The 23127-nt window shown below is 35.5% G+C and overlaps 1 protein-coding gene and 1 pseudogene across 2 annotated transcripts in view; one reads left to right on the forward strand and one right to left on the reverse strand.

Annotated features, from left to right (window-relative positions):
- Positions 1–23127, forward strand: part of CA10 (carbonic anhydrase 10) — a 519450-nt gene that overhangs the window by 113650 nt on the left and 382673 nt on the right. The gene's annotated exons all lie outside the window — the stretch shown is intronic.
- Positions 10932–11079, reverse strand: LOC116279562 (U2 spliceosomal RNA; annotated as a pseudogene).

Genomic DNA, 23127 nt, shown 5'->3' on the forward strand with positions numbered 1-23127 from the left:
CATTCAATCTGTGGTTTGAGCATAGTGCAAAGGGGGATTTTGGGGTAGGGGTGGGGAAGATAGTAGCATTTATTGAACCCATGATATGACCAAGTTCTTCTGTGTGAAGAACTTTACAATTATTTTTGTCTTCAATCATTAAGATATTAGAAACTCTTGATTTTTTAAGAAATGTTTTGTAAAACTCAGTACTAGAGAAGGGAGGTGATTTGCATACATTCTGTCAATATGATTGGTGACAGAATCCAGTGCCATTCCCAGTGTATGGTGGTGAATTGGTGAAATTTTTATATTTTTAAAAGTATAAAAATTTACATTATTGGATGCAGTTCATTAAATTTGTTTATGCTTTGCATCTCAAAGATTTGGAGTCATTCTCAGCCACCTAAATAGAAGCCAAATATTTTATTTATCTTTGCTCATGCCTTAATGTATATCTGAGGATTGTGTATATGGAGTAAAGACAGAAATGGAATCCAATTTGTACCCCTTTGCTTCCGTGTGACTTCTCAGTTCCCATAGGACTAAAGCAAGTTACCTTTGCCGTTCTGAACATCCCTTTCTCACTTCTTCCCTTTCCACTTCCATTCCCTGAGCATACACTCTTTCTTACTTCATTCCATTAATGTTATCCAACCATTTTGCAACTCACCATTAAGACAGAAAGGTCAACAGGCCCTACTGCATGATCTTTAAAGGCTGATAATGTCAAGATAAATACATTCTCTTAAATCTGTTTTTAAAGGCCAGACTCACTCATGCATTTCTGGGAGAGGATAATGACATCAAAATTATTACCACAAGCCAGTCCTTGCAATCATGGGGACCAGCTAGGGTTTATTGCTCAACTGGGCAGAAGCCAGTTTTAGGGTGTGAAGAGCAAGCCATGACTCTGTATTCTGCAACAGTGCAGTATGTACTCTATAATGAATGGACATAAAAATTTTTGCTTGACATAATAATTTTTGACTTAAAAAATGTCTTTCTAAGAGTATGCATATAAAGTGTGTGAGATAAATACACATATAATACTGTGATATATAATAAATCAACTTTTTAATTCAGCCACATGTCTTTTCCATACTTGGATATAAAATCGAACCTACAAGTAAGGAGCTGTAAGTTTTTTAGAAGTATTTGTGATCAGGTTTCAGTGGCTCATTCCTCTCAGTTTTCTTGGCTTCCCTTCAGAGGTTCAGATTCAAGGTAACTTCAGTGCCCATTGTTGGCCAGACACCATGCCAGGTCCTTTGTATGTTACTCTTCCACAATAATGACATGATTATTTATATGATAAGATAGGAATCTTTGGTATTTCATAGATGAGAAACAGATGTGGGCTTGAGAGGCTGAGCAACTTGCCCATGGCTGTGTGATTTAAGTCTTTTCACGCCCAAATTCTGAATTCTATCATTATACCATTGCTTCAATCTTATTGTCAAGGTAAAGCAACATCATACTCTAAATCAGTGTTATTCATTCTAGAATCAGAAAGAGTACTTAAAAGTTGTTTGAAATGGTTGGATTTGTTGAGCAAAGGATGTTTTGAAATCATCTCTTGAAAACTTAAGCTTGAAGTGATAGCTGTCCATTTCCTATTATGGTCATACCTAAATTAGGCAAAACAGGAGAACTGGCAGCCTAACTGGGTCCCTTTTGTTTCTTAGGCTAGAGGAGACATGAGAGAAGGAAAGACTTAAGAGAGCAATCTCTTAGACACTGACATGTATAGGCTATTACAGCCCCTTCAAAAGGAAGTATCCAGTGGTTCTAAAGAGTGTAAATGCACAAGGTTGGGGCTGTTTGTAAAATCAAAGAAAATACGTTCTTCAGTCTGGGAAAAGTTTTAGTGACTGACAGGCTATGTGGGAAAAATGGTAACAAAATATAAAAGTTAGCCTTAGCCTCTTCATGGCCTTAAAAATCATGTCATCAAAGTAGAAGTTTCATGGGCACCCAAAGAGATGGAATTTTGTGGATGCACATTAGAGAAGTGGACAGTCTATCTCATTCAAGGTTATGTCCGCAGTCCTGTCTTGACTAGCAATACCCCTTGGCAATTCAGTGACTCACACCACAAGTGTGGTTCCCTTCTAATACCCAAGTATTAACTTTAGTTACTTTTATGGGTTCTAAAGCCAGCCTGAGGTAGCAGCTGACATTTATAAGTGATGTAATTGGTTGGTAGACTCCTTCCAGGACAGACCCACTGCTAAAATCTCAAATGGTAACTTCAGTTGTACCTTACTTTATACCAAAGATGTGCCCTTAAAATGCTTTGTGTCATCATTTTCAATCCCCATTTCACTGAACTACTACAAAGCATGAAACATATCAAAGAAGAGTCTTTAATAGAATTCAGAGTAGTTGTATGAAAGCTATAAATATAAAATCACTTTTTGCTATACTTTTTTTCTATTAATAGGGTTTGCATATAATATGTTTGAAAGCAGGAACAACCTGGTTGTCAGTTTCATTATTAGTAAATACTGATTCCACATCTATGCTTCCCTCTGAAAAAATTGGGTGTCTAAGATTTTGGCCAAATATAACTGCAGGCCCTGCATTTTGTTAGTAACACCATAATACCCCATAGGGCTTTTAGCACCAGCATTAAGAGGAGCTCATCTGGTTCTCACCTTTATTACTTCATTGTCTTCCCATCCCTGGGAGGCATGGAGTCACATATTATTACTTGCATTTATAGAGGGGAAATTCTGAAAGGTTAGCCTGCGTAAAGTGATGGTGAGCAAGAGAGTTCCAGGGAGAACTCAGGTGAGCCAAAATCAGTCCAGCCCATCAGTGTCTGTTAGAAGTCTGATCTCAAAGGCCCTTGGCATAGGGGCCCAGGGGAAATGAAGTTTTATCAGGTGATTGCCCTGGTCTTCTGCTTGTTCTCCTCTGCCACTTAGAGACACTGTGACCCGAGACAAATTACTCAACCTTTCTGAGTCACAGCTATATCACAGGAAAAGTGCAAAGAATATCTGCCTCATTTCTGGGGAGAGAGTCTTTTCTAGGAAATATTAGCACTGACTCTGGGTAAGAGTGAGGGGAAAACAGGGTGGGTGGGCCTGTGCCTTGTTTTCTACACACCATGGCTAGGTCACTCCTGTGCTACCTTAGGGATTCCTTCTTGCCTTCACAGACTTTTTAAAGTTAACTTTTATGTGAGTGTCTTCTCTCCCCATTTTTATTGAGTTCCAACTTCCTCAGTATTTCACCCTAGAACCTAGAGCAACAGAACTTTGAAAATGTATGCTGGTCTAAGAAGGTTGGAGTGAATTTCAGTCTTTGTATTTAACAGGAAGAGTCAGAGGAAACATGGGATCCTAGACTCCCAGAGTATCTGGCCGGGATAGACTTCAGAGAATTATAGTCCAAACTCCTCCCTTTATAGATGGAGAAAAAAACTGAGATCCAGTGAGGAGATTCCAAGAAGAAATTAATTTCAGTTAATTGCATTTCCTTTCCTCAGTGAGGTTTTCTCCTTTCACCTGCTTTTATTTATGAATAATTGAGGTCACTGGAAGGATTAGAAAAAGAGAAGCAGCAGTATGTGCTACTGAGTAGAGGACTGTGGGAGCTGTATGAAAGAGGAAGATAGAATTCCCAAGTCTGGAAAGACAGCGTGGTTTGGAGGAGACACAGAGATGATTTAATTTCATGTAAGTGCACATTTATTGCACACTCCATGTTGTGAAGCCGGATCTTCACCTAACTCTGCTCTACTTCAGTGGGAGATCCTTTAGATTTCTACTACTGTTTCCTTAGTCTTCACTGAGATAAATTCACTCATGAATGGGAACCCATATCTGCCACAATCTTAATCTTGGCCAAATTGGAAAAAAGCTGTTGATTTCCCTCAATTTAAGAGATATTTTCCCTTACTATATGTACACACGCACTATATATACATATGTATGTGTGTGTGTATATATATAATATTATATATACATCATATATATATACTTTGTATACATTTAAAATATTTATTTTTATGTATATCATATATATACAAATTTTTACCTTCTACATGACTGTAAAAAAAGAACATAAAAGTACATCTGATGAAGTTTTGATTTCTCCTTTGTTACCTGTTTCCCAGATACCTGTGTGTGTCTCACCCCTTTCCTCTCATCATCCCCCTCTTTATCCACAGTTTGAAAAGCAATCATCAAATCAATTTGTCTCAACAAAGTTGCCTATCACTTTCTGAAAAGGCTGGTATGTTATGCACGTTTCACTTCTCTACAATCAAAAATATTTCAAGATAAATGAGGACAGGAAAGGTGTTCATGAACAGAAATAGCAATGCCCTGATTTTATCTTTTCCCATCATGGTGCCTTATCCATTTGGTTTAAGTGGCAGTTAGATTTTTTTTCATTATCCCTTTTTTAAAAAATGCAGTATATTAGAAGAAAAAGACCATCTTCTCCTATGTGAATGAGTCTTGGGAAAATTGCTTGCTATTATCGATATTTTTCAGCAAGAGCCACAATGAAGAATGTGTCCATTCTGAAGTATGTGCTGTTTCTCCTTTGAGACCTTACTTATTAATCATTGTGAAATTCTGAGCCATATAAACTAGCATTGAGTCCTTCTCTGAGCTCTTTGACAATGAATGAGGGCTTTATTCCCTTCCTGTTACTGTTAGTTATGAGGGACAGTGGGGCAGGACCATGGCTGTGACATTTCATGTGTCCCACAGAGACTGGGGTTCTGGGAGCAAGACCACTTTAAGGTAGAACAAATGTTTTAAAGGCAGCAAGTACTAGACTTCCCCTTTGGTCTTAAAAAAAAAAAGCAAATTCAGGTATAAAATGTCAGGACCAGGTATTCTGATTTCCTCTGACTTCTTTCTGATAATAATGATAATGATTTTCATCTCATAGTAATCATCACCACAATCAGCAATATCTTCAGCACAATCATCGTTATCACCATCATCATTACCATATCCCCGACTTGTAAAGTGATTACTGTGAAGGAGACACTAGTCTAAGCACTCCATATATTTATTATTTCCAGTCACTACAAGCCTGTAATGTAATTATTCATGATTATAGTCCTTTTAAGAAACTCGAACTTTAGAGACAGGAAGCTCTCTTCTTTCAGAGGGAGTTCTGACCTTCACCTGTGGATGAAGAAGTAGCTTCGAAGGATCTCAGAGTGCTTTGGGATATCTTCTGACACCTCTCCCTGCATTTCCTTCGACCCTGTTCACTTCCTCTGCTTCTCTTTGGTCTGAGACTTCTGTCAACGGCTTTGCCACACCTGATCCCAGCTTGTGATTTGTCAGCTCCGGTGCCCAAGCAGGTCATAGTGCCCTAGTCCCTTGTGAATGAGCCTTAGGCAAAGTGGTGACTAGGACAGCGGACAGCCTAAATTTTATTTAATAGGCTTGACACTATTGCTTCCTTAATATTGGCTCCCATTTCACATATGTGAGCATGTCTAAGGAAGAGTAAGCAGACAGTGTGTTCAGTCTATGATTGGGGTTAGTACAGTATAAGAAGTCACAAGGGACTGCTCTCTTTCTGGCTACTGAGGATTAGCTTACATCAAATTGACGCTTTTGCTGGGAATTAGGTAACATGCAAAAATATTTGTAAAACATCTCAGAAGGGATTATAGAATGACCTTAGGTCATTTGGACCTTAGGTTGCCAAGACTTAAGAGGCCAAGAGCCTCAACAGCCATGAGAACATTACCTTTTGAGCAATTTTAGGTAGTAAATACAGAGCTGTTCACTTTGTGAAAATTCACCAGGCTGTACACTTATGTTCTATGCACTTTTCTGCACATGTGATATATATCAGTTTAAAAAAGAAAGTTAAAGTAATATAAAAGTAAAGACATATGTTTAGATTATTCCTTGCAAAAAAAAAAAAATCCCTGAATAGATTTCAGCTGCTGAAGGCTGTTAGTGGGGATTGGCTAAGTTAAACAAACCAAAACTAACCCTTCAGTATTCAGAATGACTAAAGCAGTGACAGGTGAATCTTTTTGGCAAAAGAGTCAATTCAGAAAAACATTTAAAAAAATTTTTATGAGCTACAAAATTAAAACAAAAAACTATACTGAATTTCATGAAAAAATGTATAATTTTACAACTAAGATTACCTCCTTTATTAAAGAGAATAAAGGCATTAAGAAAATGACCCCATTTTAAACCACTAAAATGCCCAAATGTTGGCATCTGTAAAAAAAGAAACTAGAATTGACTGTTTCCAGTCAGTGTGACATTAAATAAACGGCCACTGAAATACCAGGCGCTCTGCTCTGCACTGGAAATACGGAGCAATAAAATGGTGGGGGTGGTCCTTCTTCAAAATAGTTATCCCTCTCCTGCAGTTATAACCTATATTAAGTCATCTGCTTCATGACCCAACCTCAGCATGCTGCCACTACCAAAGGAAAATGTCAGCAGCAAAAAGTAATCAAGCACTTTTCTTATTTGTCTTTAGAGACTTTTTTTAAAACAGAGAATATCATTAAACAGCTAAAAACTTCTCAGTTCCATTTTCTCCCCCTTTGTCAGCAGAATAAAGCACTCCGCTAAATTTGGTGCATCATTTTTATTCTTGTTACCTGTATCTGTTTATAAATATTGCATCATGTCCTTTTGCAACTTGCCTTTTTAATTCATATTATGTTTTTGAAATATATCCATGTTTATACATGAAGGTACAGTTCATAAATTTTCTCTGATCCTTAGGATTCTATTGTATGAACGTACTACAATTATTTATCTACGTTCTTCTTTGAAATTTTTTGGCAGTTGATGGCAAAATTTTGCTGATGGATGTGAACTGATACATTATTGTTGTTTAAATGTGCGTTTCCCTGGTTTACTAGTGAAAGTGAGCATCTTTTCACGACTGGATATCTTGTGAATCTTAGTACAAATCTTGCCTAGTTTTTATTAGTGTGTAAGGATTCTGGATACTAATATACTAGTATGTAGACTTCTTTCTGTACTTTGATCTAGTGGTCTACAGATTACACTTGTACAAGTCCCAATGTCTGCCATCATTCCTTATACTTTTTGATTTGTCTTAGTACTTTACTCTTTCAGATAAATTTAGGAGCTATTATTTTATTAATTTAAAATGTATAATTTTGATTTTATAAAAAATGGTATCTTATATACTTTTTTACCATGAAAGTTTAACTCTACTTTTATTTATTATGATTACTGATATATATGGTCACATTTCTACAGCCTTCTAGTGTATTTTTGTTTGTCATGAGTTATCTCTGCTTCCTCTAGTTTCTTAGAATTCTAATTTTTATTTAGTCATTATCCTCAAACTTATACCATAAATTAACAAAATCTAATCAGTATACAGTATTCTACTCCTATATATTTAAGTACCTTATACATTGCAAAAGTAAAGCTGAAAGTTAGTAAAATATTTATCATCAAAGACATGAGAGGAACAAACCACAAGTATATATCCAAATAGATTATTTGTTTCTTGGAAGGTAATCTCTTTCTATCCTTTATGTCTCTGAAACTCTCTTTGTAAAATTTTTATAGTTTCTCTGTGTGCTGCATTCTATGTGACTTCTTCACATCTATTTTCTAATTCTCTAATTCTGTCTTCAGCTGAGAGATCATATTTGTTTAACACATCCATTGAGTTTTAATGTTACTCATATATATTCAGTCTATCATCATTTATTTTTAAATCTGTTGTTTTTCCTTACATGGCTTCCCTACATGATTTCTATCTCTTCTTTTTCTTAATTTTTTTTTGGTAATATGCTATCTCAGGATTATATATTATTTCTAGTTCTTGTAGGACAAATTCTCACTTTCATTTTAGCTTCTGATTCTTCTCCATGTTGATTCATTTTCTCATAATGTTTCATTGAGTTTAAGAATCTTCTGTTCAGTAAATGATCTTTTTCCTGTGGGAATTTTTAGTGTGGATGGTTATAAAAGTGATTCTACAGATTTTCTTTCTTTCTTTCTTTCTTTCTTTCTTTCTTTCTTTCTTTCTTTCTTTCTTTCTTTCTTTCTTTCTTTCTTTCTTTCTTTCTTCTTTTTATTTTTCTGTTCCCAGGGGTTTGTTACTTTCTCGGTTTAGCAACTTCTTACCATGCTTAGCGCAAAGTTTGGCTTAAAATTTCTCACTTGACACTGATGTCTATCCATATTTCCAGCCAGCAAACAAATTGCACTGATATTTTTTCAGTTTTCCTACTTCCCTGTGTATGAGCAGAAAAATCATTAACAGCTACTTAACTTTAAAACAGGATATTTGATAATTAATACATTCCCATTTTCTCTTTATGTTCAAACTTACCATTATTCAATATTCTGGTTTTACAAAGAAAATTCATTTGATATTGAACAATCATTAGATTATTAATAAGAAAACATTAAATTTGGTATCGTGAAACTACACATGTGGGTAGGACAGAATAGACTTCTTTGTGTGTGACTGCCATCTGTCCCCTAAACAATTATTAAACATGTTGAACATGGTTTAACTTTGAACCACTCCCTTCTTGTGGAGTATTTTCTCACTAAATAAGTAAAAATAAGTGTAAAAGATAAAAAATATCAAAGGTCTTCTTCATCTCTAAAATTCTATAAAACCTGGGCCTTTGTGGAAGGAAGAACTCAATTAACATTTCAGCTGACATAACCGCTACCATTTAGCAGCTTCTGGCATCATAAGAAGCAGTATGGTACCCAAAGTTGTAGCATACATATGTATATGACTCTGTGCTTTCTCTTTGGTCTCATGGATCTGTATTTAAATTCTGGCTCTTTTATTTATTATCTATGTGCTCTTTTATTTATTACCAATATTAAGTTACTCAGCCTCTATAAATATTGGTGTTCTCATCTGTAAATAAGATTAATAACTTTGAACTTACAAGTTATTGTGAGAATTTGGGATTTTGAGAGAATCAGGGCAAGTTCCACTTTGTCCTTCGTTTTCTCATCTGTGAAGTTGAAATAATAATCATCACAGAATTGTAAGAATTTGTAAGGATTATAAGAGAAATTGTAATAAATTGCTTAGCATTTAGTTTAATAAATGACAATCTACTGTTACTAACTCAGTTCATGAAATATTGGAGCAGAAAAGTAGAAGGTCCTCCTGGCCAGCCTTCTTTCTCACCCCAGGCACATGCTTCCTGATGCAGCCCACTGACTCACCCTAAATGTTGGCTTCCTTTCAGTTTGGTCTGTCCTCATAGGCAGTTCTGGCTTCTTGTCCATGGATGATACTGAAATACAATTGTGTTCACAGCCATACCCTGGGGGCTAGTTACCTGGGAAAATAGTTCTCACTTTTATTGAATTTCCGCTTTCATTTCCATGATTCTGAAGTCATTTCTCCATCACCATGTACTTCTGGTCTCTATTCCCTTGAAAACTGTCTTCCCCACAAATCCATAGTCCCTTTTCTGTATCCTGATCCCCTGGAGCTTTTCCTGGGTCATGTCACTTACAATATATCTAGTCCTTGTATAGTGTTTCATGTGTATTTCACTGTATTTCCATTATAAATTGTGAAACTGGCTACTCCATGTTATAGACTCTTGACATATAGAGAAGGGGGAGAGGACAGGAAGGAGAAGGAGGAAGGGGAAGAAAAAAAAGGGGGGGAACCTAAATGTACTTTTGCAAAGTAGTCTTTTTTTCTCATTTGCTTTAATAAAGCATCTCATGTTTTATATATTGGTTAATATAACTGAATAAAAAATTTTAGCATTATCTTTTTTGTTATGATGAACTACTCCACTTTATCATGATCAGCTCTAAAGGCATTGAGAATGTAATATAAATTACCCAAAGAATTTGCACCAGAGCATTGTTCATGACCCTGAGGACAAACTACTAACTTCTACTTGATCAAAGCAGAAGCTCAAGTCAAAATTTTTAGGGCTGATTCTGTGGCCTTTAAGCCTATGAGAAATTGCTGACTTAGTGAAAAATTACCATCATCATCATCATCATCATCATCATCATAATGTAATAATAAGTGGTCATGATAATTGACTACAAATTAAACCATAAATGATGGGTGCATAATGCAGTATTAGGAGCCATACATATTTTTCTGTAACCCTCACTAACATTCTGCAAGGTCTGAATTTCAATTCTCAATTGTTAGGCACAGAAAGAAAGGCTCACATGGCTAAGAGACCTTCCCTGGTGGAGAGTTAGCCACCCAGGACAGGAATCTTGGTCTTCCTGGCCCCACTGTTTGTGCATTTGTATCATTCCACTCTGCATGCTGCTTCTCATCATTTTCTACAGAAAGTTTGCTGAAACTAGACTTCTTTGTTTTCTGATCACAGAACTTAAGCTTTATTTCTATATGTAATGGTAGAATGAATTAGGACTTCACTTGATGACATCAGCTTTGATAAATCTAACTGAAACTGGACAACATGCATTTTCTGAATAAAAGTATTAATAAACACTCCTTGAACAAAATATAAAAATCATATAGCTGGTTTAACATTTTGGTTTAAAATATGAATTTTGAGTCTTAAACCTTTCTCATCCCTCTAAAATTAAACATCTCAAAATTATAAATTCAGAGGAGAAATGTTCTTACAGATTACATTTGATCATTGCTTTAGAGATCCTCTAAAAGCCAGGAGATTGTGTGTATTCCTGCTACAAAGCAACTATTGAGAAGTGAGTTAGAAAAGGAAAACAACATTTAACGTCCACAAGGTGTCTTTTCTCCAAGTGACATGACAAAACCATAGTTCAGGAAATTTTATGAAGGCCTCGTAAACATAGTGATTAAACAGTGAAGTGGAAAATTCTATTTTTAAAATTCATATTTTATACTTTGTATTCAGTAAATGTTTATAATTTGCTTTGCAATGTATAAAACACAAATTAGATACTAGTATAAGTTTTATAGTCCTATAAAAAAGAGAGTCTATCTCCATAAATCACTGTCCTGTAACACAGAAAATATGTGGCATAAAAGAGAGATATTAAACTGCTTTACAAATAAAAAGAGGAAAGAAATGATTTCCAGTTGGGAATATTACACTTGATCTTAGCCAAAAGGCTGAGAAGCAATCCTTGGGAATATTGAGGGCTTAGTAATAGTGGCTGATTCCTGCAGGAGTAGGATTTAGACTTGCAGCGTGTTTATGGTCTAGTATTCATGTTTTTAGGCATGAGATAAACTAATATTGTCAATGGCCATACTACCCCAAACGCACCCAATCCTGTCTGATCTTGGAAGCTAACAGGGTCAGGCCTGGTTAGTACTTGGATGGGAGATAGATTAATATTAGTGGCAAAAGGAAGCACTTTTATCTGTCCAAGAAATATTCATTGAACTCTGTGCTAAGAACTTCACTAGGTGCTAGAATGAAAACTATAAGAAGCACTTCCTGTCTTCTAGGAGCCCTTAGTTTAATGTTCAGGTGGGGAATTGGGGAAAGGCAAAAGAGTGTGGACACAGGCAGAAAGGGGCGTCAGCTATTCTTTTTAGAGAAGGGAAGGTGCTGCAAAAGTGGCAGTGAGAAATAGATAGGAAGGAGCTACTACATTCATGTTTAATTTGTTTTTAATTTAGTAAGTTCAATGAGACACACACACACACATATATATATATATATATGTATAGTCTAATGACTCTCAGGACTGAGAGTGTCTTTCAAAATTTCTTTAAGTGGGAGGGAGCTACTGGAAGATCTGAAATAATGTCTCCTACTTGATTTCTAGTCACGATGACATTGTAAGTTCATATTTTGAGCCTGCCTTCTGCTTCAAACACATGGCAGTAACACAAAAATATAAAAAGAAAAATTAGAAAGACTTAGACAAAGTCCAATCTTAAATGTTTAACATACTTAAAAAGTAAAAGCCAAAATGTGAATTGTTTAGTCTCTCTAAACTGTTACCTCCAAAAAACAATTATGCATTATATTAGACACTTTTTGCACTCCCAGCTTCCTAGTTATTTTTGTTTAAAGCTTTATCTTTTCAATAAAAATAGTTCTTATGATATTTCTCATCTAGTCAAGGATTCTAAACATTCCCATTTAAAGTTTATTTTTAGTTTCCTCTATTATTTTCATTCCACATGGAATGTATTCACATCTTAATTACTAATTTTGTTGACTTCCTTTCATTAACTTTCCTCAAGTGTTTTAGAACTTTGCAAAGGAATCCTCTGGAAAGAAACTAATGAAATAGGAAACAAACAAGAGATGATCAGCAAACCAAAACTGGTCTTTTGAAAAATGAACAAACCAGATTGGATTACAACATAAGTGAGCAAGACTGATTAAAAAATAAGAAGGGCTGGACAAATAAATGGTATGAGTAATGCAAAAGTAATGTAACAGTAGATAGAGTGAAGAGATAAGAGAAAGTTTGATATTATTTGTTCATAGAAAATTATAGAGATAAATGGATTTATGAGTAATAGATAGTTCTCATAAAATACAATACAAACTGTATCAGAGAATAGGAAAATAAGGAAAGCTACCCAGCTTATTATATGAAGCTAATAAATATTGACACTGATGTCAGGTTAAAACAGAAGAGAAAAAAGAGTATAAATGATTCTCAAGTATGATTACATATGCAAAATCTTAAACAATAGCAAATTAAATCCCACATAATATTTAAAATACACTGTATTATTTTTAAGTCACTTTTGTCCAGAAAAGTGATAATGGGCCAATATTGTTAAAATCCCTCAGTATAATTCCCTACTTTTATTTTAAAAAATTACATGGTCATCTCAATAGAAGCAGAAAAGAAGTCTAAATTTTAGCATTTTCATGCATATTATGGATAATAATAAAATTTTTTTGAAATATGGATCAAAAAAACTGCCTTAATCTATTGAAAGGAATCCACCAAAACCTTGTATCAAATACCTTACTTATGAATGATATATAAAAAGCATTTCCACTGAGGGCAAGATATTCAGTGCCACTGCTAGCATTTAAATTGTTACTGGAGTTCTCAGCCATGAAAAGACAAGAAAAATAAATAAGCTGTAGAAAGATTGGGAAAGAAGAAAAAATATTATTTGAATATGATATAGCCAAACAGTTAAGAAGAGTATTTAACAGATTTATTGGATATAAGATCAATACGCAAAAATTGAAAGTAATTTTTTATATCAGCCATAGCAAAATAAAGAATATAACAGGAGAAAAATGGTATTATTCACAATAATGACCATAAGGAACCTATAACTACATAATAACATGTGTGAAAGGCCTTTACCTCAACCAAAAATATAACAGCATATGATTGAGGGACCCAAAAGATTGGATGAAAGGGAAAGAATCACAATGTACCTGAATGGCAAGAGTTAATATAATAAAGAAGTTAGTTCTCTCCAGGTGAATTAATTCAATACTATCTTAATCAAAATTCTAAAAGGGTCCAAGAATTTCCATTACATTTTTTTAAAAGACATGTTTATGCAGGAATACTTTATTACTGCACTTAAAATAAATGAACTAGATATACCCATATCAGCACATAAATCTCAACCAATCTTGTGTGAAAAAACAAATGGCAGGATAAATACTATTTGATTACACTTATGTAAAATTTCAAAAAATATTTTAAAAAATCATCATGAAGGACATAAAACAGATCTCCAGTGAGAGAGGGGAAAAGTGGGCTTAAAAAGCAGGAAAATGAGTCTTCCACTGAATTTTTGTTTTTTCACAAAAAAATGTTGTTAATAGAATGGCAAATGTTAGCATTTGTTAAATCTGGGTGTAGGGTTATTCTCTGTGGTTTCTATAATATTTGTATTGTATATTTCATAATTTTAGGCAAAAGTGTGCCCCAGTCCCTTTTTGAGTTTAGCTGGTTGGGCACTAGGGAGCAGAGAATAGAGTAAGTTATACACATGACTTCATCCTTTCTTCTATAGGGACCTACTGGTTTATTGCTATTGCATTTAAGCTCCACCAACATGGGATTTCAGGTTTAGGGGAAAGCAGACATCACATGAGGTGCTACTTCCTTCTACAGAAATAAAGACTAGGATCTCTAATCATTTTGCTGTTGATCAGGGATTTTGGAGTATGTGCTTTCTGCATCTTTTTCTCTCCGGAACTCATTACTTCACAATCTACATCAGATAATGAAAGCTGCAATCTGACTTTACCTCTAAGGCCCATGGAAACTCTGTGTGGGATAAAAAGATTTATACTTTAGGGCTATTTTTTCATCCTCTTTTCTCCTTGAACCCTGAAGTCAGTTTCCACTTTCCAATCTCTTCATTTATCACTTTTCTCCGTGACCAGATATTGAAAGTTAACCTGTTTTAAGGAGCACCATTTACCAGCCCCTGGTTGTTTCTCACATGACTAGTTAGTATGGGTCAGGAGAGCCAAGAGATCTGTATATTTTTGAGAAAGTTTTCTGAAACCATTAATTTGTGAGGGTATAAAAGGATATTCTTGGAAAGAATCAACATTGAAGATCAAATCCCCACTAGCCCCCAGTTTAGCTATTCTGTACCATGAAAGTCTGATAAAGAATTGACCTTCCATGAAATGGCTTAGACAATTGCTCTCCAAACCAGTGAAATAGAACCAAACCAGTAAAATGGAACACTCATCATGTTTACTATTAGCAAAGTGCCCTAAAGAGCCATAGTGTTTGATGAGTATAATGCCAAGAAGTATGGGGTAGAAAACACACAGTGTGTATCTAGCAGTGGAGACAATCACTTGGCTAGGAAGTGGCCCTGGTAAACTGCTGGCCCTTTTCATTTCAGTGAACCTTGGAAGTTACCTATTACTTACTGCTTAGAGAATAATTCTCAATCCCTAATGGAGATAAAAAAATTTCTTTTAAGATTCCAGTAAATTCATAGATAATGTTAGGACGGTAGCATAGAACTGTAGCATAGAAGCATAATGAAGTGTAAAATTGATTTTTAAAGCAGAATTTATTTCTATGGCTTTATAAATGATTTTATACATGTGTTTATAGAATCATTAAGGTTCTGAACAGTTAACTAAATTGTTTTGTTATACTTTACTACATTTTATGGGGAAAAAGATGTACTGTGGCAATATTCATAGCTTTGGGGATTTATGAACATCCAGTTTCTTAGTTATACACTTCAGAGTAACTTGCTAATATACTAGTGAAGTTCAAAGCATTTAAGTATCTGAGAATCTTAAGGCTTTTTTTTAAAGACAAGTTTGGTATTTGAATAAGAAAAATAAGAGCCTTATTCTCGACCTGGCTTTGAGATGTCTGGAAGCAATTAGCAAATTTCTTCAAGACTAAAAATAAGTTAGTATTTTAATAACTTTATACTAAAAATAGAAAAATTTTCATTATTGAAGTGTTTTATTTATCTGTTATCTTGTAAAACAAGAACTAGACTGATTGACAATAAATGCTATTTTTTATCACTACCTCATTCTTGTTTCTTGAGATATTTTCCTAAAATCTTCATGTTTCAGTTTCTCTAAAATATTGGGAAAATATTTATTAGTTATTGAAATATTTAGATATCTTTGTAGAAATAGTGTTAAAGTAATGTAAGGTGCTGGCATGTCAATTAATGTAAAATTCATAATTTTATTCTGGATCTTCATGTCACTTCATTTCAGTAGCTTTAACTTTTTTGTTAATGTCTAAGGCATAGAATGGCTAAACTAAAAACTCGATTGTCAGTTTCCAAGAAAACACATACATGTGTCTTTTCCATAATATTGAATATAAATCACAATTTTGTTAGAATCAGCAACATATTGCAATTATTTCAGAAACATACAGCTGGCTTTATTGTTAACTGGACAGGTTTCTTGTTCTGATTCTAAAATAGGTTAGATACTTCTCTTTGTACCCTTTGACTTAAGAAATTGTGATGTGAGAAATTTGTTTCATTAACTCTTGAAATGCATGTGCATATATAAAATTCATTGTCTGCAATTGACTGCTAAGAGATAACATAGGGAAATTATACACTAATCATGGGGATTTATTCTGGTGCTGAAAACAAGATGTTAAATTATACCATAAGAAGAAGCATAATTCAGTGAATTTTTATGATCTGTAGAGATGGGCAAATTGCATTGCAAATGATAAATGAATTTTCAGCATCGAGATCTACAAATAAATCATCATAAGTAGCTATCTTGATTTATTAATGTAACTAGGAAGCAGCCCTTTGGGATATGCATGTTATTTTCAGTGGTTATCTTAGTAAGAGACAGCTAACTTATTTATGTGTTGTTTTGTGTTTTTTCCCCATAAGTAACTACTCTGAATATTTTGAGGGAAGAGTTTATCCCCTTAGAAATAAGATTCCTTGCACAAGAAAGTGGGAATGGATGCTAATTTGATTAGATCAGTACTAACACACTGTTCATAGTTAAATCCAACAGGGCGATTGGGAGGTCTTCCTCTCTGTCTTCTCCTTAAAGGAAGTCATTTTATCTAAATGCACCCATTTTCCTTATGAGTAAATTCTGGGTGTTTTCTTTTCTACCTGAGTTGCAACGTTCCATATCCATATCCATACTCAGTGTCATTGGAAGAATAATGAGCATTCAAATGTGTGTTTCCTTCATCAACTGCTATCCAAAACTGTATCCTAAAAATCATTAAACAGGAAAACAAAAGTTTTCATTTACTCATTCTTTTAATAGATACTAACTGACTGCTTACAGGTCAGGGACTGTGCTAGAGCTTGGAGGAACAGAACAAACAAAATACAGCCCCTGCCTTCAAGGAAGTGACAGTAGAGTGAGAGAAAGAAATATCCAAACTGGCTATTATATTGTAGTGTGGTGTGTGCTTGGTAGAGAGAGGACAAGGCATCATGGGACAGACATGTAAACTGGAGGGCATGCTTGAGGGACTGGGGTTGTTGCCACAATTAAAAGGGTGATGAGAAAAGACTTTCAGGAAGAGATGTTGCTCAAGCTGAATCTTGAAAGATGTAAAGAGCAATTAAGGATGTCCCTGCAAAGGGAGAGGTTATGCCATGGTCCGTAGGTTAAAGGGAATACATTCAGGGATCAAAAAGGAGATCAATCTATTGAATGGTCCAGAATGCAACCAGAAGAGCAAAGTGAAAGTGTCTTGGAATCTAGAAAGAACAAGAGACTTGGAGACAGCAAACCTTCCTTTTCTAACCTCTCTTTCCTTATTTTTGAAAGTAGGATAATCCTACAGTTCCTTCTTGTTTCCTATACAGGGAAAAAGGGTTGTCATATGGCAGTCAAATTCTACCTTTAGAAACATGCCCAACCTTTTCAGCCTCAGCTTTCTCATAATGTTAGAAAACAATAACAATAACTAAATACATGGCAATAAGACATAATGTTGTGATGCTGACATGAAAGAATGTGGAACTGTCTAGATAGTGCATGACACATCCGAGTTTCTTAATGCATTTTAGTTTCCTTTTATTTTTGTTTTCTGATTTCTGAAACAGAAGACTTGATTCTTTCCCCATAGACAGATCTTGAAGATCAAGTAAAATTATGCGTGGAAAATAGCCAATAAATTAACTTAGATGCATTGCATATTCATTATTTATTTATGTGTATGGGAATAAATTTAGAGCATGACAGGTAGAAGATCCCTATAAAAATCTACTCTTCTACGGTTATTTATTCTCTAATAGCTACAGCAATGTGGGACAGCAGAAGGGTTGCTGTGGCAGAGCACATCTGGTTTCTTATTCATTTTTATTCACTTCACTGAAAAACGCCAAACAGAGCTTTCTTCTGCCTCTTTCATTCTTCCCTTCTGCCTTCCATGATCTATTCATTCTTTAGGTTGGAGTTCCACCTTTTTTTAGAGTAAATCAATGTTGCTTTTCTGGCTCTTTCAGTTCTTTACTTCAAGGTCAAAGCAGCAGCATGATATAAGACCATGGGTTGGCAAACTTTTCTGTAAAGGGCTGGATAATAAATATTTTAGAGCTTGTGAGCCACATAGGTCTTTGGTTGCATATTCCACATAGGTTGCATATTCTTCTTTGTTGTTGTTGTTTTTGCAATCCTTTAAAACTATAAAAAAAATTCTTATCTCATGACTTATACAGAAACAGTCCTCAGGGTGGATTTGGGACAAAGGACATAGCTTACTAATCCCTGGTATAAGCAATGAAAGAACCACCTGCACTTAGACTAAGTATGGTCTGTTGGATGAAATTGCAGACAAAAAAGGAGTTCTCAGTAGATGGCAGGTATGATATAAGCATCTTACGCATATTAGCTTGTTCAGTCCTCAGAGCAACATTATGAGACAGGTTACTATACAGACACACTATTAGAAAGCTGACGCTGGGAACATCATGCCCACGCCACCCTCAGCCCTCTGGTCATCTACTGTTCAGATTTTAGTCCACAGTTACCGTTTACCTGTTGTATAACATAAATTAGGTAATGAAACCTCTCATAATCTTTATATTTCAGTTTCCTAATCTGTAAATAAGCAATAATATCATTGCCTTTCTAGGTTGTTTGTTTGTTTGTTTCTTGGTAAGTAAATAAGCTAATATGCATTGGCAATGTCAACACATCATATGTGCTCCATACATATCAACTTTCATTATTTATACATATCAACATACATATTATCATTTCAGGAGATCAGGTCCTTGTTCTATCACTTGCTATTGGTCCTTGTGAGCACTTGGGAGCCATATGACCTTCATCAAGATATTTATATGCTTTGTGTTTATTTCCTCTTAAATAAAGTAACAATAGCATTTCAATACCCTGAAGATCGAGTGAAGAGAGCTAGCAAATGTCGAATAAATATACAAATTTAAGAAATACAAATTACCACTTACTCACTATTATGTGCCTAGCTTCATCCTGAGGTCTCCATATCTGTTATCAACGTGTTTCTTATAGCAATTCTATAGCAGGCATTTTGATAAATGTGAGTACTAGCTGTAAAAATACTTGAAAGACATGAAGTGTTAGACACGTGTGTGGATTTATTACTTTCACTGAACCTACACAAAATGAGGACACTCATCAACCACAAGTCTTGCTCTCAAACTTCATCTTCATCACACACTTCTTCACACAGGTGGCACAGGGCTTGAGGACTCCCTTGAAATATTATCCACATCATGAAGTTCAAGACCTAATTCTGAATGATGACTCTTATCATTACAATAACATCACCTTTTAATTTAGTTCATGATTATCCATAAATAAATTACCTATTTTGTGATTTATCTGTGATCAGCAACAACAACAACAACAACAACAAACCCTGAGCACAATTCTGAGTCACTCTTTGATTTCACCATAGAGCCAGAGGGGCTATTTACTGATTAAGAAGTAGTGATCTGAAGAAAGGAAGTGATTTCCCCAGGATTGTTCAGTGATTGTTCAATGATAAGAATTTGATCAAAGAAGCAGACCTAATAGAAGCTGTAGATAATAAGGGATTATTATAGGGATTGGATCTTATGAAACTATGTGGGCTGGTTAAACAGTTCATGTGAGGCTTCTGCTTCTGTGTCTGGTACTGGAGCCTAAAGTCCGCATTTAAAGCAGCAGAGAAGGAAAAATGAATATGAAGTGGGGGAAGCAAGGACAAAAAGGGCAAGCTCGAACACATGAGGATAACCTGAACCCATATTAGTCTCTCACCACCACGAAGCTTTCAACTTTGATGATGGAATTGTCTGCAGAAAGAGCTGGCATTCTTCTTCATGGAGCTAAACACACATACAGTGTCCAGTAGGAACTAAGGTGGCTGCAGGTCTGTCTATTGCCCCATGCTAACAACTCAAGCCAGCAGATAAGCAAGTGTTTGAGCCACAACTGTTGCCTCATACTGTGCACTAACCCTGCCCACATAAAAAGAACATGGTTGCCGCTTCACTTCTACTTTCCACATCCCAACCAAAGTGTCCCCTGTGACCCGCGCTAACTTGGAACTCTGCAGCAAAAGGAATTTTGGGAAACAATTTAGCTCAATACATATCCTCCAATTTCAGTAAGTATATGATAATACAGAACTTGAATTCTGTTTTTTCCCTTAGTCCTGAGATTTTCCCACAATGCTCTGCTGCCTCTGAATTTCATTGTATATAAACTGGAAGTCATGATGTCATCCTCAAAGAGTGATTGCACAAGATAATATTTATAAAGTACCCCAAACAATGCCTGGCATTCTAAAAAATGCTATCTCCTTTTTCTTGATGTCTGCTTGGGGACCAAGAAAACGTAATTAATAAATAGACAAATCTTTTGAGAGGGAAAAAAGTATATACTGTATTCCTCAAGAAAAATGTGATTGGTTTGGAACCAGTCATTGTTTTAGATTATTCATTCCGTTGATTCCCATTACTAGTAAGGATAATGGAGATGCAGGTGACAATTTCACCAGAGCAATTGAAAACCTGGCTTTCACTCCAGTTTATGTGAAGTGGAAGAAATATGTTATTCCATATGGAAGAGAGAGGAAACGGGGTGGGGGGGATAGATTCATTTGGTTACTCTCTGATTACAGAGACTACCTGACACCACTGGATAATTACTAAGAATTATTCTGTGACCAAAATAAGTTGATTAAAACCAGAACCTGCCCCTGAAGTGAAATTAAGCTACACAGTGTGATTTAATACCAGGCTCTTTCCTTGTGGTGTGTTGCATAAGAGAAACCAATGGAAAATATAGATTAGGACAAATAAACATAAATAAATTGATGCACTGTGCAGACAGTGGCCCAGGGGTAGCCTGCAGTGAAAGGTGGTACTTTCAGGGTTGAGAGCAGTGTTTTTTAATTGATAAAAGGGAAATAGGAAGGAAGAGAAATACATCAAAGATGGGATGGTGCTGTAACTCTGTGAAGTTGGTGTTTTACAGAATAAGGAATTCCCAGGGACAGGCATTAAAAGATAGTAAAGTGAAATTTATCCTTGGCTGACTCACTCCATTAAGAAATGCAGGAGAACAAACATTTGTATCTGATCTTTTTCTGGATGTTCTTTCTGCCGTTTCTGTAGCACCTGTAATCTGTAAATGTAATTGAGCACAAAATTATTTCACTTTTTTTCTTGATCCTTCATTTTCTCTAATGGTATATCTTCAATCCTTGTTCCTCAGAATACAGCCATCTAGGGTAGATGAACAAAAACATGGGCAGCTATATCCTCTGTAAAGAACTTAGGCTTTGACCTGAGTCCCCACCAAGAGGAAAAACTGAACCTCCAAACACCTTCTTTGTCTTTCTTCACCAGGATGAGTGACCAGTGTGACCTACCTTTTACCTTGGCAGATGTTATAGTTAACAAGCTGCTCTCCAGTTTCCTATTTGGTGACCATAACCCCCAGATTCTTCTGTCCCTGTGGTTCCCACCAGGAAGGTGACCTTGGGTTTGCCACTGGACGATGACTGTCAAAAAGCTTTTTACTCCCTTCCGTTTCTCTGAATGCTTCTCTCATAAAGAATTAGGTGAGATATTTCCTCAGTGGTGTCAATTTTGTTTGGGGATCCCGAAAGTATTGCCCTGTGCTTTGAGTTTCTTGGAGAATTCTGTTTTAAATATGAGAGTGTTTCTTCCATGTAGGATCAAGTACTATTTAACTGTTGCCACATTGATACCTCTAGAAATATTTCTTCTTCACATAAAATCAAAATGTTTTATGGAAGAAGCCAAGGCAGCTTGACTGTCTTCTACCTCAGGATGGATTTCTGTCTCTGGGAGAGTTTGGGAATTATTTTGCTGAGCTTGATTGCCAATTTCAAAGTTCTTTTGCCCTTATTTCTCTCAGGACTTCCATGGGGTCATCATACAGACAAAACTCTTGAAAAACCACTTATCTGTCCTGATTTGTGTAGATCTTCATCAAATTATTGATTTCTCCAGCAACCAGAATATAATTGTGAGGGACATATAATCTACTTTTTATGCTTTCATGTTATCATGTTATGCATCATGTTATCATGATGCAACATGGAATTGTAGTCATTCAACTCATATTTGTTGAGACTCACTCTGTGCTAGGCTAGTGCTGGGTGGGTTTGGATGAATAAAACAAAGGTAGTCCCTATCATTATGGACTTTACCAACTTGTACAGAAAAAGATGATAAATAAACAATAAATATAATCATAAATTAGAGTAAGTGTTATAAAGGAAAAGAACCAGATTCTATGGGGAAAATGATAATAAGGATGACCTGAGAAGGACATCTAGAGAGATTTCTTGGTGTTTGAATATGAATTGAAATTTGAAGGATCTAGCCATGCAGAGGAATTGAACGTCAGGAGGTTTAGAGAATAATTCAGTCCTTGTCACCTAATAGCTCTGAAACCCCAGGATGCACCTGTTGGCTGTGAGTAAGTTACATATTTTGAAAAATGTATTAAATCCATAGAAAATAGTTGAGCATTTTATAGCAGCTGTCTTGATGATATTTTTACCACTTGTGAATGTTTTGCATTTTGCCAAAGTGTGGTCCTCAGCTGTTATTTAAAAATCATGTTTTTGCCCTCATGGCCTGCAGTTGTTTGGTGAGTGGTCATCTGGTATCCCTTTGCAAGTTGGGTGCTGAAGTGCTGAGTGAGGGTGATTTTTGTTATAAGGATAAGGGTTTTCCCAGGAAGGTGGAGTCAGGAAGAAAGGTATGCCAACCAGAGAAGAGGGAATGCTCAAAGCTACAGATAATAGAGAGGACATGGCAAATTGAGAGACTAGAGAAGTTTGGTGTAGCCTGGAGACTGAGTATGGGATATGAGCTGGAGAAGTATGTAAGAGCCAGATTGTGAAAAGTTACATGGGCCATGCTGAAGATATTGAACCTAATTTCGTGAAAAAGTCAGAGCCAATGGCAATTTTTGAATCAGTGCATGTTAAAATTAATAGTAATAATTATTGGAGGGAAGACAGTAGTGACAAAAATGTTATTGTAATTGTCCAAGCAAGCGATGTTGAGGGCCCAGTTCACTGGCAGTGAAAAGAGATGCCAGAGAGATTTCAAAAGTAGAAATTGCATTTGATATGAGAGGTTAGAAGAGAAGAGGGGTATGACTTTGAAGTGTTGGGGACAGGGTAGGTGATGACACCGTGAATAAGAGTTGTGGGAGAGTCACCTCACTCCCATTTGAATGAGCTACTTCCTTTTCTATGCTCT

Source organism: Vicugna pacos, chromosome 16 (assembly GCF_048564905.1).
Source record: "Vicugna pacos chromosome 16, VicPac4, whole genome shotgun sequence".
Taxonomy (NCBI): Eukaryota; Metazoa; Chordata; class Mammalia; order Artiodactyla; family Camelidae; genus Vicugna; species Vicugna pacos.